This window comes from Cherax quadricarinatus, chromosome 19 (genome assembly GCF_038502225.1).
Source record: "Cherax quadricarinatus isolate ZL_2023a chromosome 19, ASM3850222v1, whole genome shotgun sequence".
In the NCBI taxonomy this organism is placed as follows: Eukaryota; Metazoa; Arthropoda; class Malacostraca; order Decapoda; family Parastacidae; genus Cherax; species Cherax quadricarinatus.
In genome coordinates this window covers 40490356-40505946 of record NC_091310.1, presented here as the reverse complement: position 1 = coordinate 40505946, position 15591 = coordinate 40490356, and the positions used below count along the sequence as shown (strand labels likewise).

The window sequence follows — 15591 nt, the reverse complement described above, 5'->3', positions numbered from 1 at the left end:
CACGTGACCTTGGCATCACGTGACCCTTGGCACCATCACATGGCCCCTGGGTAATGACTGGAGGCGCGAGCTCTCACTTTAACACACTCATCCCTCACCAGTTATAAGACTGACAGCTGACTGGATGTACTGCACCAGTTATACGACTGACAGCTGACTGTAGGTACTGTAGCAGTTATATGACTGACAAATGACTGTAGGTACCGTAGGATTTATATGACTGACAGATGACTGGAGGTACCGTAGCAGTTATATGACTGACAAATGACTGGAGGTACTGTAGCAGTTATATGACTGACAAATGACTGTAGGTACTGTAGCATTTATATGACTGACAGATGACTGTAGGTACTGTAGCATTTATATGACTGACAGATGACTGGAGGTACTGTAGCATTTATATGACTGACAGATGACTGGAGGTACTGTAGCATTTATATGACTGACAGATGACTGGAGGTACTGTAGCATTTATATGACTGACAGATGACTGGAGGTACTGTAGCATTTATATGACTGACAGATGACTGTAGGTACTGTAGCATTTACATGACTGACAGATGACTGTAGGTACTGTAGCAGTTATATGACTGACAAATGACTGTAGGTACCGTAGGATTTATATGACTGACAGATGACTGTAGGTACTGTACCAGTCACCACTACAAACAAAGCCATCCCTCACCAGTTTGACACTGTAAAATCCCTTCCCACAACACCGTAAACCTCAAAAAAACACTTAGCCAAAGTTTCGTCAGTAGAGAGAGAGAAAATACAAGGAAGGGATGAAGAGCTTAACGAAAAATTACGCAAATGTTTCAGTGTTGTCAGTGCGTATCCCCTTTAGTGTTGACGTCATCGCCGCTCTCCACCAATCAGCGACCTCCTTCCCCTCCAGACCACACCCGAGCTACAAGGGCATTACAGCCACGCTTCTCCCTATGGAGTCGTTGTTTGGTAGAGTTTTACAGCGATTATCGACCCTGGCTGCAGAGGAGGTGACTGGCGGTCTAATTGCTAGTCGTTCTTGTTAGGTTTAAATAATGAAAAGAAAGATAAGTCGACAATGATGCTGTTAGTATAGTGAAGGTGACAGTATGGTAGTGTAGTGAAGGTGACAGTATGGTAGTGTAGTGAAGTTGGCAGTATGGTAGTGTAGTGAAGGTGACAGTATGGTAGTGTAGTGAAGGTGACAGTATGGTAGTGTAGTGAAGGTGACAGTATGGTAGTGTAGTGAAGGTGACAGTATGGTAGTGTAGTGAAGGTAGCAGTATGGTAGTGTAGTGAAGGTGACAGTATGGTAGTGTAGTGAAGGTGACAGTATGGTAGTGTAGTGAAGGTGACAGTATGGTAGTGTAGTGAAGGTGACAGTATGGTAGTGTAGTGAAGGTGACAGTATGGTACTGTAGTGAAGGTGACAGTATGGTACTGTAGTGAAGTTGGCAGTATGGTACTGTAGTGAAGGTGACAGTATGGTAGTGTAATGAAGGTGACAGTATGGTAGTGTAGTGAAGGTGGCAGTATGGTAGTGTAGTGAAGGTGGCATTATGGTAGTGTAGTGAAGGTGACAGAATGGTAGTGTAGTGAAGGTGACAGTATGGTAGTGTAGTGAAGGTGACAGTATGGTAGTGTAGTGAAGGTGACAGTATGGTAGTGTAGTGAAGGTGGCAGTATGGTAGTGTAGTGAAGGTGACAGTATGGTAGTGTAGTGAAGGTGACAGTATGGTAGTGTAGTGAAGGTGACAGTATGGTAGTGTAGTGAAGGTGGCAGTATGGTAGTGTAGTGAAGGTGACAGTATGGTAGTGTAGTGAAGGTGGCAGTATGGTAGTGTAGTGAAGGTGACAGTATGGTAGTGTAGTGAAGGTGACAGTATGGTAGTGTAGTGAACGTGACAGTATGGTAGTGTAGTGAAGGTGACAGTATGGTAGTGTAGTGAAGGTGGAAGTATGGTAGTGTAGTGAAGGTGACAGTATGGTAGTGTAGTGAAGGTGGAAGTATGGTACTGTAGTGAAGTTGGCAGTATGGTAGTGTAGCGAAGGTGACAGTATGGCAGTGTAGTGAAGGTGACAGTATGATAGTGTAGTGAAGGTGACAGTATGGTAGTGTAGCGAAGGTGACAGTATGGCAGTGTAGTGAAGGTGACAGTATGGCAGTGTAGTGAAGGTTACAGTAGGGTAGTGTAGTGAAGGTGACAGTATGATAGTGTAGTGAAGGTGGCAGTATGGTGGTGTATTGAAGGTAACAGTATGGTAGAGTAGTGAAGGTGAGAGTGTGGCAGTGTAGTGGTGACAGTATGGTAGTGTAATGAAGGTGACAATATGGTAGTGTAGTGAAGGTGAGCGTATGGTAGTGTAGTGAAGGTTACAGTAGGGTAGTGTAGTGAAGGTGACAGTATGATAGTGTAGTGAAGGTGGCAGTATGGTAGTGTATTGAAGGTGACAGTATGGTAGTGTAGTGAAGGTGACAGCATGGTAGTGTAGTGAAAGTGACAGTAGGGTAGGGTAGTGAAGGTGACAGTATGGTAGTGTAGTGAAGGTGACAGTATGGTAGAGTAGTGAAGGTGACAGCATGGTAGTGCTGTGAAAGTGACAGTATGGTAGTGTAGTGAAGGTTACAGTAGGGTAGGGTAGTGAAGGTGATAGTATGAAAGTGTAGTGAAGGTGACAGTATGGTAGTGTAGTGAAGGTGACAGTATGGTAGTGTAGTGAAGGTGACAGTATGGTAGTGTAGTGAAGGTGACAGTATGGTAGAGTAGTGAAGGTGACAGTATGGTAGTGTAGTGAAGGTGACAGTATGGTAGTGTAGTGAAGGTGACAGTATGGTAGTGTAGTGAAGGTGACAGTATGGTAGTGTAGTGAAGGTGACAGTATGGTAGTGTAGTGAAGGTGACAGTATGGTAGAGTAGTGAAGGTGACAGCATGGTAGTGCTGTGAAAGTGACAGTATGGTAGTGTAGTGAAGGTTACAGTAGGGTAGGGTAGTGAAGGTGATAGTATGAAAGTGTAGTGAAGGTGACAGTATGGTAGTGTAGTGAAGGTGACAGTATGGTAGTGTAGTGAAGGTGACAGTATGGTAGTGTAGTGAAGGTGACAGTATGGTAGTGTAGTGAAGGTGACAGTATGGTAGAGTAGTGAAGGTTACAGTAGGGTAGGGTAGTGAAGGTGATAGTATGAAAGTGTAGTGAAGGTGACAGTATGGTAGTGTAGTGAAGGTGACAGTATGGTAGAGTAGTGAAGGTGACAGTATGGTAGTGTAGTGAAGGTGGCAGTATGGTAGTGTAGTGAAGGTGACAGTATGGTAGTGTAGTGAAGGTGACAGTATGGTAGTGTAGTGAAGGTGACAGTATGGTAGTGTAGTGAAGTTGACAGTATGGTAGTGTAGTGAAGGTGACAGTATGGTAGTGTAGTGAAGGTGACAGTATGGTAGTGTAGTGAAGGTGACAGTATGGTAGTGTAGTGAAGGTGACAGTATGGTAGTGTAGTGAAGGTGGCAGTATGGTAGTGTAGTGAAGGTGACAGTATGGTAGTGTAGTGAAGGTGACAGTATGGTAGTGTAGTGAAGGTGACAGTATGGTAGTGTAGTGAAGGTGACAGTATGGTAGTGTAGTGAAGGTGACAGTATGGTAGTGTAGTGAAGGTGACAGTATGGTAGTGTAGTGAAGGTGACAGTATGGTAGTGTAGTGAAGGTGACAGTATGGTAGTGTAGTGAAGGTGGCAGTATGGTAGTGTAGTGAAGGTGACAGTATGGTAGTGTAGTGAAGGTGACAGTATGGTAGTGTAGTGAAGGTGACAGTATGGTAGTGTAGTGAAGGTGACAGTATGGTAGTGTAGTGAAGGTGACAGTATGGTAGTGTAGTGAAGGTGACAGTATGGTAGTGTAGTGAAGGTGAGGGAGCAACAGGTGAGTGTAGGAGACAATTTTGGTGACAATAGTGGTGGTAGTGATGATAATAGTGGTGATAGTGGGGGTGGTGATAGTAGTGATGGTGATAGTAGTGGTGTTGGTGGTGATAGTGGTGGTGGTGGTAACAGTGGTGATGATAGTGGTGGTGGTAACTGTGGTGATGATAGTGGTGGCGGTGATATTAGTGGTGGTGAGAGTAGTGGTGGTGACAGTAGTGGTTGTAGTGATATTGATGGTGGTGATAGTGGTGGTGGTGGTGATAGTAGTAGTAGTGGTGGTGATAGTGGTGGTGGTGGTGGTGATAGTAGTGGTGGTGATAGCGGTGGTGGTGACAGTAGGGGTTGTGATGATAGTGGTGGTGGTGATAGTAGTGATGGTGATAGTGGTGGTGGTGACAGTAGTGGTGGTGGTGATAGTAGTGATAGTGATAGTTGTGGTGGTGACAGTAGTGGTGCTGGTGATAGTAGTGGTGATATTAGTGGTAGTGAAAGTGGTGGTAGTGGTGTTAATGGTGTTGATAGTAGTGATAGTAGAAGTATTAGTAATGGTGATAATGGTAACACTTCCTCACCATTATCACCATGGTTGTCTTGGATAAATTATTCACCAAGATATTGCAGATTCACCCACTTATGTTAAACAATATTTATAGTCTCCCTCCTACCTCCCTCCTACCTCCCTCCTACCTCCCTCCTACCTCCCTCCTACCTCCCTCCTACCTCCCTCCTACCTCCCTCCTACCTCCCTCCTACCTCCCTCCTGCCTCCCTCCTGCCTCCCTCCTACCTCCCTCCTGCCTCCCTCCTACCTCCCTCCTACCTCCCTCCTACCTCCCTCCTACCTCCCTCCTACCTCCCTCCTACCTCCCTCCTACCTCCCTCCTACCTCCCTCCTACCTCCCTCCTGCCTCCCTCCTGCCTCCCTCCTACCTCCCTCCTGCCTCCCTCCTGCCTCCCTCCTACCTCCCTCCTACCTCCCTCCTACCTCCCTCCTGCCTCCCTCCTACCTTCGTCCTACCTCTCTGCTACCTCCCACCTACCTCCCTTTTACGTCCCTCCTGCCTCCCTTCTACCTCCCTCCTGCCTCCCTCCTACCTCCCTCCTACCTCCCTCCTACCTCCCTCCTACCTCCCTCCTACCTCCCTCCTACCTCCCTCCTACCTCCCTCCTACCTCCCTCCTGCCTCCCTCCTGCCTCCCTCCTGCCTCCCTCCTGCCTCCCTCCTACCTCCCTCCTACCTCCCTCCTACCTCCCTCCTACCTCCCTCCTACCTCCCTCCTGCCTCCCTCCTGCCTCCCTCCTGCCTCCCTCCTGCCTCCCTCCTACCTCACTCCTACCTCCCTCCTACCTCCCTCCTACCTCCCTCCTGCCTCCCTCCTGCCTCCCTCCTGCCTCCCTCCTACCTCCCTCCTACCTCCCTCCTACCTCCCTCCTACCTCCCTCCTACCTCCCTCCTACCTCCCTCCTGCCTCCCTCCTGCCTCCCTCCTGCCTCCCTCCTGCCTCCCTCCTACCTCCCTCCTACCTCCCTCCTACCTCCCTCCTACCTCCCTCCTACCTCCCTCCTGCCTCCCTCCTACCTCCCTCCTACCTCCCTCCTACCTCCCTCCTACCTCCCTCCTACCTCCCTCCTGCCTCCCTCCTACCTCCCTCCTACCTCCCTCCTACCTCCCTCCTACCTCCCTCCTACCTCCCTCCTACCTCCCTCCTACCTCCCTCCTACCTCCCTCCTACCTCCCTCCTACCTCCCTCCTACCTCCCTCCTACCTCCCTCCTACCTCCCTCCTACCTCCCTCCTACCTCCCTCCTACCTCCCTCCTACCTCCCTCCTACCTCCCTCCTACCTCCCTCCTACCTCCCTCCTACCTCCCTCCTACCTCCCTCCTACCTCCCTCCTACCTCCCTCCTACCTCCCTCCTACCTCCCTCCTACCTCCCTCCTACCTCCCTCCTACCTCCTTCCTACCTCCCTCCTACCTCCCTCCTGCCTCCCTCCTGCCTCCATCCTACCTCCCTCCTACCTCCCTCCTACCTCCCTCCTACCTCCCTCCTACCTCCTTCCTACCTCCCTCCTACCTCCCTCCTGCCTCCCTCCTGCCTCCATCCTACCTCCCTCCTACCTCCCTCCTACCTCCCTCCTACCTCCCTCCTACCTCCTTCCTACCTCCCTCCTACCTCCCTCCTGCCTCCCTCCTGCCTCCATCCTACCTCCCTCCTACCTCCCTCCTACCTCCCTCCTACCTCCCTCCTACCTCCTTCCTACCTCCCTCCTACCTCCCTCCTGCCTCCCTCCTGCCTCCATCCTACCTCCCTCCTACCTCCCTCCTACCTCCCTCCTACCTTCCTCCTACCTCCCTCCTACCTCCCTCCTACCTCCCTCCTACCTCCCTCCTACCTCCCTCCTACCTCCCTCCTACCTCCCTCCTACCTCCCTCCTACCTCCCTCCTACCTCCTTCCTACCTCCCTCCTACCTCCCTCCTACCTCCCTCCTACCTCCATCCTACCTCCCTCCTACCTCCCTCCTACCTCCCTCCTACCTCCCTCCTACCTCCTTCCTACCTCCCTCCTACCTCCCTCCTACCTCCCTCCTACCTCCCTCCTACCTCCCTCCTACCTCCCTCCTACCTCCCTCCTACCTCCCTCCTACCTCCCTCCTACCTCCCTCCTACCTCCCTCCTACCTCCCTCCTACTTCCCTCCAATCTCTACCTCCCTCCTACCTCCCTCCTACCTCCCTCCTACCTCCCTCCTACCTCCCTCCTACCTCTCTCCTACCTCCCTCCTACCTCCCTCCTACCTCCTTCCTACCTCCCTCCTACCTCCCTCCTACCTCCCTCCTACCTCCTTCCTACCTCCCTCCTACCTCCCTCCTACCTCCCTCCTACCTCCCCCCTACCTCCCTCCTACCTCCCTCCTACCTCCCTACTTCCTCCCTCCTACCTCCCTCCTACCTCCCTCCTACCTCCCTCCTACCTCCCTCCTCCCCTCCCTCCTACCTCCCTCCTACCTCCCTCCTCCTACCTCCCTCCTACCTCCCTCCTACCTCCCTCCTACCTCCCTCCTACCTCCCTCCTACCTCCCTCCTACCTCCCTCCTACCTCCCTCCTACCTCCCTCCTACCTCCCTCCTACCTCCCTCCTACCTCCCTCCTACCTCCCTCCTACCTCCCTCCTACCTCCCTCCTACCTCCCTCCTACCTCCCTCCTACCTCCCTCCTACCTCCCTTCTACCTTCCTCCTACCTCCCTCCTACCTCCCTCCTACCTCCCTCCTACCTCCCTCCTACCTCCCTCCTACCTCCCTCCTACCTCCCTCCTACCTCCCTCCTACCTCCCTCCTACCTCCCTCCTACCTCCCTCCTACCTCCCTCCTACCTCCCTCCTACCTCCCTCCTACCTCCCTCCTACCTCCCTCCTACCTCCCTCCTACCTCCCTCCTACCTCCCTCCTACCTCCCTCCTACCTCTCTCCTACCTCCCTCCTACCTCCCTCCTACCTCCCTCCTACCTCCCTCCTACCTCCCTCCTACCTCCCTCCCACCTCTCTCCAACCTCCCTCCTATCTCCCTCCTACCTCCCTCCTACCTTTCTCTTACCTCCCTCCTACCTCCCTCCCTCCCTCCCTCCTTCCTCCCTCTCTCTCTCCTAAATCCCTCCCTGCTTCCCTCCTTCCTACCTCCCTCCCTCCCTCCCTACCTCCTACCTCTCTCCCTTCTATCTACTTCCCTCCCTCTCTCTTTCCTACCTCCTGCCTCCCTTCCCACGGGTGTCTCTTCACTGTGTGAGTGTGTACTGTATATATAGGTATATATATATATATATATATATATATATATATATATATATATATATATATATATATATATATATACATACATATATATAGGTATATATATATATATATATATATATATATATATATATATATATATATATATATATATATATATATATTTAATGGTAAATCTATCCCCAACCCCTGTTTGCATATATATATATATATATATATATATATATATATATATATATATATATATATATATATATATATATATATATATATATATATATATATATATATATATATATATATATATATGCAAACAGTCGCAGACGGGCGATCGTAAGCATGCAGGACAAGCCACGGGGGGATGGGGGGGGGTGGAAATATTTAGCTCAAGTACTTTCACACTTCTCAGTGCGTCATCAGGAGCTGTGCAATGTTGCAAGGGAGCAACCAAAGCAGGGAGAGAGGTCTCAGAGTAGCGTATGTGAATGTGAACAAATTTTGCTGAGAATAAGGAACAGATCTGGACAGAATTAAAAACAATATGGGAAGATCCTAGATAACAAATGCGCTTGAGAGTTAAATCCCTGAAAACACTCGTCTGCACTCACTGCAGTCTGACACAATCACATTCACTTGTTGGGTGATTCAGTTCCGACTGTTTAAAAACCTTCTTGAAGCCCTCTGTCTAACACTTGCTGTGGCAACTCTCCCTCCTTCCTGCCACCCTAGAGTTATACACCCTCTTGGGTATCCACTGTCCTGTCCATCCTCTCTAAACGCCCAAGCCAGCAGTGTTGATACTTAACATAGCCTCGGTTAAACGAGGCTATATTGCCACCCCTGAATGGGTCACAATGTATATAATGTATATTACCTGTTCATATAATTTTATGTTGCTCTTATTTGCGATATTAGATAAATCGTAAATATATTGCTTCATTTTATTATTTGACTTAGCTATATTAGTAGGTATGATGTAACATTGACACATTATTCAGTGCTCATTGTTCGAGAGTGTTAAGTAGCTGCCCGCATTGGTCAACTACCTTGATAATTACCGCCTCGCTTGTTGCCCTGCCGGCTTCTCTATAGTTGCTGGGCAGGAGCAGTCCACGGAGAGACACGTGACCAGGATAAGGTGATCACACCTCACCTGTGTGAGGAGACTGCCTTGCCTCTCTCTCTCTCTCTCTCTAGTTGGTGTTGGTTCCAACACCTCCCTCTCCAGCTCTCCCTTGCTGGCCCTTGCTGGCCCTTGTTGCAACTTCATTTTTACCGCTTCTTTTTGATAATAATAATAATAATAATAATGGAACTTCATCTCTGTCGCTTTCTCTTGTTGTTAATTCTGTGTAACTCTGTAGTGATTTTCGACGTTTTACTGAGGTTGTGTCACACTGTCACTCCGAGAAACTCAGGTCCTGAGCTGTAGCGTCTGACCTAATTTGTATTGGTATCTCCCCTCAAGGAAGGTTCTTTGATGTTGGTGAGGGGATCTTGATTTAGGGAATTGGATCTGTGCTCCAGTTCCCCGAATTAAGCCTGAATGCCTTCCACATCCCCCCCCCCCAGGCGCTGTATAATCCTCCGGGTTTAGCCCTTACCCTTTGATTATAATAATAATGTATTGGTATCTGTGCACCGTCACAGTCGGGGATTTTCTAATGCTGAACTTAGATTCAGTGCCACCCAAGAAATAAGCTCTGATGTGAAAGTCCCACTCAAATCCAACCCCTCCCACTCATGTACTTATCCAACCTATATTTGAAACTATCCAAAGTCCCAGCCTCAATAACCCAACTAGGTAGACTGTTCCACTCATCTACTACCCTATTTCCAAACCAATACTTTCCTATGTCCTTTCTAAATCTAAACTTACCTAATTTAAATCCATTACTGCGGGTTCTCTCTTGGAGAGACATCCTCAATACCTTATTAATATCCCCTATATTAATACCTATCTTCCACTTATACACTTCGATCAGGTCTCCCCTCATTCTTCGTCTAACAAGTGAATGTAACTTAAGAGTCTTCAATCTTTCTTCATAAGGAAGATTTCTAATGCTATGTATTAATTTAGTCATCCTACGCTGAATGTTTTCTAACGAATTTATGTCCATTCGCAATCTGTATGGCTAAGTTCTACATCATTTAACTTATAAGTACTAGGGTTATGGGCACTCCCAGGCTTCAGAACCTTGCATTTATCTACATTGAACTGCATCTGCCACTTTTCTGACCAAGAATAGAGTTTGCTTAAATCCTCCTGAAGTTCCCTAACATCTACGTTTGAATCAATTATCCTACCTATCTTTGTGTCATCGGCGAATTTGCTCATATCACTAGTAATTCCCTCATCAAGATCATTGATATATATTATAAACAACAACGGGCCCAAGACTGATCCCTGTGGAACGCCACTTGTTACAGATCCCCACTCGGATTTAACCCCATTTATGGACACTCTCTGCTTCCTGTCAGTGAGCCATGACTCGATCCACGAGAGCACTTTTCCCCCAATGCCATGAGCTGCCACTTTCTTTAACAGTCTATGGTGCGGAACTCTATCAAAAGCCTTACTAAAATCTAAGTAAATAATATCAAATTCTTTATCGTGGTCAACAGCCTCAAAAGCTTTACTGAAGAAAGTTAATAAATTAGTTAGACAAGACCGGCCTCTTGTGAATCCATGCTGAGTATCATTAATCAAGCTATGCTTATCGAGATGGCTTCTTATAATCTCAGCTATAATTGACTCTAGTAATTTGCCTACAATTGAGGTCAGGCTTATTGGGCGGTAATTTGACGGTAACGACTTGTCCCCTGTTTTAAAAATAGGAATTACATTAGCCATCTTCCACATATCAGACACTACACCTGTTTGAAGAGATAAATTAAAAATATTAGTTAATGGTCTACAGAGTTCCATTTTGCATTCCTTAAGAACCCTTGAAAAAACCTCATCAGGACCCGGTGACTTATTTTGCTTCAGTCTGTCTATCTGCCTCACAACCATCTCACTAGTGACTGTGATGTTACATAATTTATCTTCTTCAGGCCCATTATAAAAATTAATTACTGGAATATTGTTAGTGTCTTCCTGTGTAAAAACTGAGAGAAAATAATTATTTAAAATCGAGCACATTTCATTCTCTTTGTCAGTAAGGTGCCCATAGTTATTTTTAAGGGGACCTATCTTATCTCTAACTTTTGTTCTATAGACCTGGAAAAAACTTTTTGGGTTAGTTTTAGAATCCCTAGCAACTTTAATTTCATAGTCCCTTTTAGCTTTTCTTATCCCCTTTTTAATGTCCCTCTTAATGTCAATATACTGATTCATAAGATGACCCTCACCTCTTTTGATACGCCTATAAATTCCTTTCTTATTCCCTAGTAGATATTTGAGCCTATTATTCATCCATTTTGGGTCATTTCTATTTGATCTAATTCCTTTATATGGGATAAACGTTCTTTGAGCAGCATGTATAGTGTTCAGAAAACTGTCATATTGATAGCTCTCTTCGTTACCCCAGTCAACAGATGATAAGTGTTCTCTAAGCCCATCGTAATCTGCTAGGCGAAAATCTGGGACTGTTACTGAGTTATCGCTACTATCGTACTTCCATTCAATGCTAAATGTAATTGATTTGTGGTCGCTAGCACCCAGTTCCTCTGAAACTTCTAAATTATTAACAAGGGATTCATTGTTTGCCAGAACTAAGTCAAGCAGGTTATTACCCCTTGTAGGTTCTGTCACAAACTGCTTCAAAAAACAATCCTGAACTACTTCTAAGAAGTCGTATGATTCTAAATTCCCAGTCAAGTTAAGCCCAAGGAAAGTGTTAGTAGTATGTGTAAAGTAAGTAATGTGTCTGCCTTGATGTAGACAGATGAAAGATAGAGCCTTCAACGCTACTTGTTATGCCTGACCCGCACGTGTTTAGTGTAACACATATATATGCGATGGAGGTTGATAAGAGGCCACCACGACCTCCTTGTGGACGACTGCCAGGCAGCAACAATGGACTGGGAAACATTGTGAAGCCAGACACAGTCATTGACCTCTTCCAATATAAGACATTGTGATTTCATTTTCAGAGAGAGAGAGAGAGAGAGAGAGAGAGAGAGAGAGAGAGAGAGAGAGAGAGAGAGAGAGAGAGAGAGAGAGAGAGCAATGACTTCATTTTCCTGACAACATTACACTGATGATGCCTCTGTATCTTTCATTTCCATAGCTAACTAGAGACTATATCTATGACTGTAGACGTGGAGTATAAAGGAATCATAAAGTGAATTGACTTCATAATGTATGAGTGGAGGCACAGCATGACGCCGGGAGGTCAAGATCTTAATGTGATCAGTTGAGTGATACTTGAGCAAGGTGTCAGTCTAACTCTCACACTCTTAGTCACTCTTAGGGAGCTCTCAGTGTAAGGATAACACACACAATCACGCCTCCTGGAGGGATTAAAGAAACTGGTAGCAGAGGATACCTTTAATACAACGTTTCGCCCAACCTTGGGCGAAAAGTTGTCGGCTTTTCTCCTTGTTTACCTACTCGTACTGGAGCTTTCAGTGTAACTACCACTCACACATTCACTCACTCTTCAGGCTCTCGGTCTAACGACCTTACACAGTCACCTATCCCAAAACTCTCAGTGTTACAATCACACATACACTTGCCAGTCATCTTGGAACTCTCAGTGTAACTACCACATACACTCTCACCCACCTTGGAGCTCTCAGTGTAACTACCACATACACTCACACCCTGGAGCTCTCAGTGTAACTACCACATACACTCTCACCCACCTTGGAGCTCTCAGTGTAACTACCACATACACTCACACCCTGGAGCTCTCAGTGTAACTACCACATACACTCTCATCCACCCTGGAGCTCTCAGTGTAACTACCACATACACTCACACCCTGGAGCTCTCAGTGTAATTACCACATACACTCACACCCTGGAGCTCTCAGTGTAACTACCACATACACTCACACCCTGGAGCTCTCAGTGTAACTACTATATACACTCACACCCTGGAGCTCTCAGTATAACTACCACATACACTCACACCCTGGAGCTCTCCGTGTAACTACCACATACACTCACACCCTGGAGCTCTCAGTGTAATTACCACATACACTCACACCCTGTAGCTCTCAGTGTAACTACCACATACACTCACACCCTGGAGCTCTCAGTGTAACTACTATATACACTCACACCCTGGAGCTCTCAGTATAACTACCACATACACTCACACCCTTTAGCTCTCAGTGTAACTACCACATACACTCACACCCTGGAGCTCTCAGTGTAACTACCACATACACTCGCACCCTGTAGCTCTCAGTGTAACTACCACATGCACTCACACCCTGGAGCTCTCAGTAATCTACCACATACCTCACACCCAGGCTCTCAGTGTAACTACCACATACACTCACACCCTGGAGCTCTCAGTGTAATTAACACATACACTCACACCCTGGAGCTCTCAGTGTAACTACCACATACACTCACACCCTGGAGCTCTCAGTGTAACTACTATATACACTCACACCCTGGAGCTCTCAGTATAACTACCACATACACTCACACCCTGGAGCTCTCAGTGTAACTACCACATACACTCACACCCTGGAGCTCTCAGTGTAACTACCACATACACTCGCACCCTGGAGCTCTCAGTGTAACTACCACATACACTCACACCCTGGAGCTCTCAGTGTAACTACCACATACACTCACACCCTGGAGCTTTCAGTGTAACTACCACATACACTCATACCCTGGAGCTCTCAGTGTAACTACCACATACACTCACACCCTGGAGCTCTCAGTGTAACTACCACATACACTCACACCCTGGAGCTCTCAGTGTAACTACCACATACACTCACACCCTGGAGCTCTCAGTGTAACTACCACATACACTCACACCCTGGAGCTGTCAGTGTAACTACCATATACACTCACACCCTGGAGGTCTCAGTGTAACTACCACATACACTCACACCCTGGAGCTCTCAGTGTAACTACCACATACACTCACACCCACCATGGAGTTGCCACTGTAAGAATAATGCAGTCTGATTGAGGAAGAGCTTTGCCACGTGCTCACAAAGGCTTGCTGTGCTGGACTTGTGGTTGTGTGTGGCCATCCAGCCAGCGACAGGAGATGATCTGCCGTCGACGATCCTGGCTCCTCACAATCCATTGTAATATTAATTGAAAGCTCCTGATCATAGATTCAGCAACAGTGCGAGGCTGCTGAGCTCACTGTAAGCCTGCTGGACTGACTACCAAGTATTGGGAAAGTTGGGAATACAATCCCACAAATTGTCATCGCCAGCGTGTTGAAGTCGAACTGAAAAGAAATTAGGGAGGAAAGTGGGAAAGAGAATCTTCAGGTATAAACAGAAGTTGCTATATGTAAGTGTTGGCAACACCCAAGTGTGTGTGTGGAGGTCAGAGACCTGGGACCACGCCTCTCAGGGCGTGGACCTACACATAGCAGATATATAGCAACAAGACATGAAAAATAAATGAAGAGATAAGAGAGAGAGAGAGAGAGAGAGAGAGAGAGCACTGAAACATATATATATATATATATATATATATATATATATATATATATATATATATATATATATATATATATATATATACATACATATATATATATATATATATATATATATATATATATATATATATATATATATATATATATATATATATATATATATATATATATATAAATATATATATATTTAGCCTGCACATTTAGTAGTATTAATGGCTCCTGACTGAGAGTTTGGTTAAGTCATATATACACAGCTAGGACAGACACGGTCTAGGATAGCGCCAGTGTTAGGCTCAAACTTCAACAATCACTTGAATAATCAGGAGAGCGCAGCACTGAAGGAGGTAAAGACCCAGAGGAGAACAGTAACAGTAACAGCAACAGTAGCAGCAACAGTAACAGCAACGTTTTCAAACACAAGAACTGTGTCTGCAACATGCCTGAGCCGCTCTTTAAGAGGATTGCAATATGCTCACAGCAACACTGCAATAGTCCTGTCAATACCAACCTGATTCCATAAACCAGAGGGCGGGTGTGTGGTGTTGGAACCAATGGCGGGTGAGTCTTAGGACTTGCTGCTGGGGGTCAGAGTCTCACTCGTTCTCACTCGGGTTATTAATATTTCGCGAGTCCTGAGTGCATGACTTCTCATGCCAGCACTTACTACAAGAGGTCATGACCTCTCATGCCAGCACCTGCTAGCGAGGGTCATGACCTCTCATGCCAGCACCTGCTAGCAGAGATTATCCGTCGCACTCCTTACACTGTTCCTTTGGGATCTTTCCAGACCCACTCTCACTGGTCTTAGAAATGGCTGACTCACTGGTCTTCCAGCAACTGACTTACTGGTCTTCCAGCAACTGACTCACTGGTCTTCGAGCGACTGACTCACTGGTCTTCTTTACAACTGACTCACTGGTCTTCTTAACAGCTGACTCACTGGTCTTCAAGCAGCCGACTCACTGGTCTTCTTAACAGCTGACTCACTGGTCTTCAAGCAACTGACTCACTGATCTTCGAGCAGGTGACTCACTGGTCTTTATAACAACTCACTATGTTGACTACTGTGTTCACATTTCAAGCGCCTTGTTTTCTGGATCCAGTGTTACAACACCAGGATAACACCAGTGTTACAACACCAGGATAACACCAGTGTTACAACACCAGGATAACACCAGTGTTACAACACCAGGATAACACCAGTGTTACAACACCAGGATAACACCAGTGTTACAACACCAGGATAACACCAGTGTTACAACACCAGGATAACACCAGTGTTACAACACCAGGATAACACCTGTGT

At 46.7% G+C, this 15591-nt stretch overlaps 1 protein-coding gene across 1 annotated transcript in view; it reads right to left on the bottom strand.

Moving 5' to 3' along the window:
- The window catches only part of LOC138852938 (synaptotagmin-10-like), a 247339-nt gene that overhangs the window by 96403 nt on the left and 135345 nt on the right, over positions 1-15591 (bottom strand). The window lies entirely within an intron of this gene.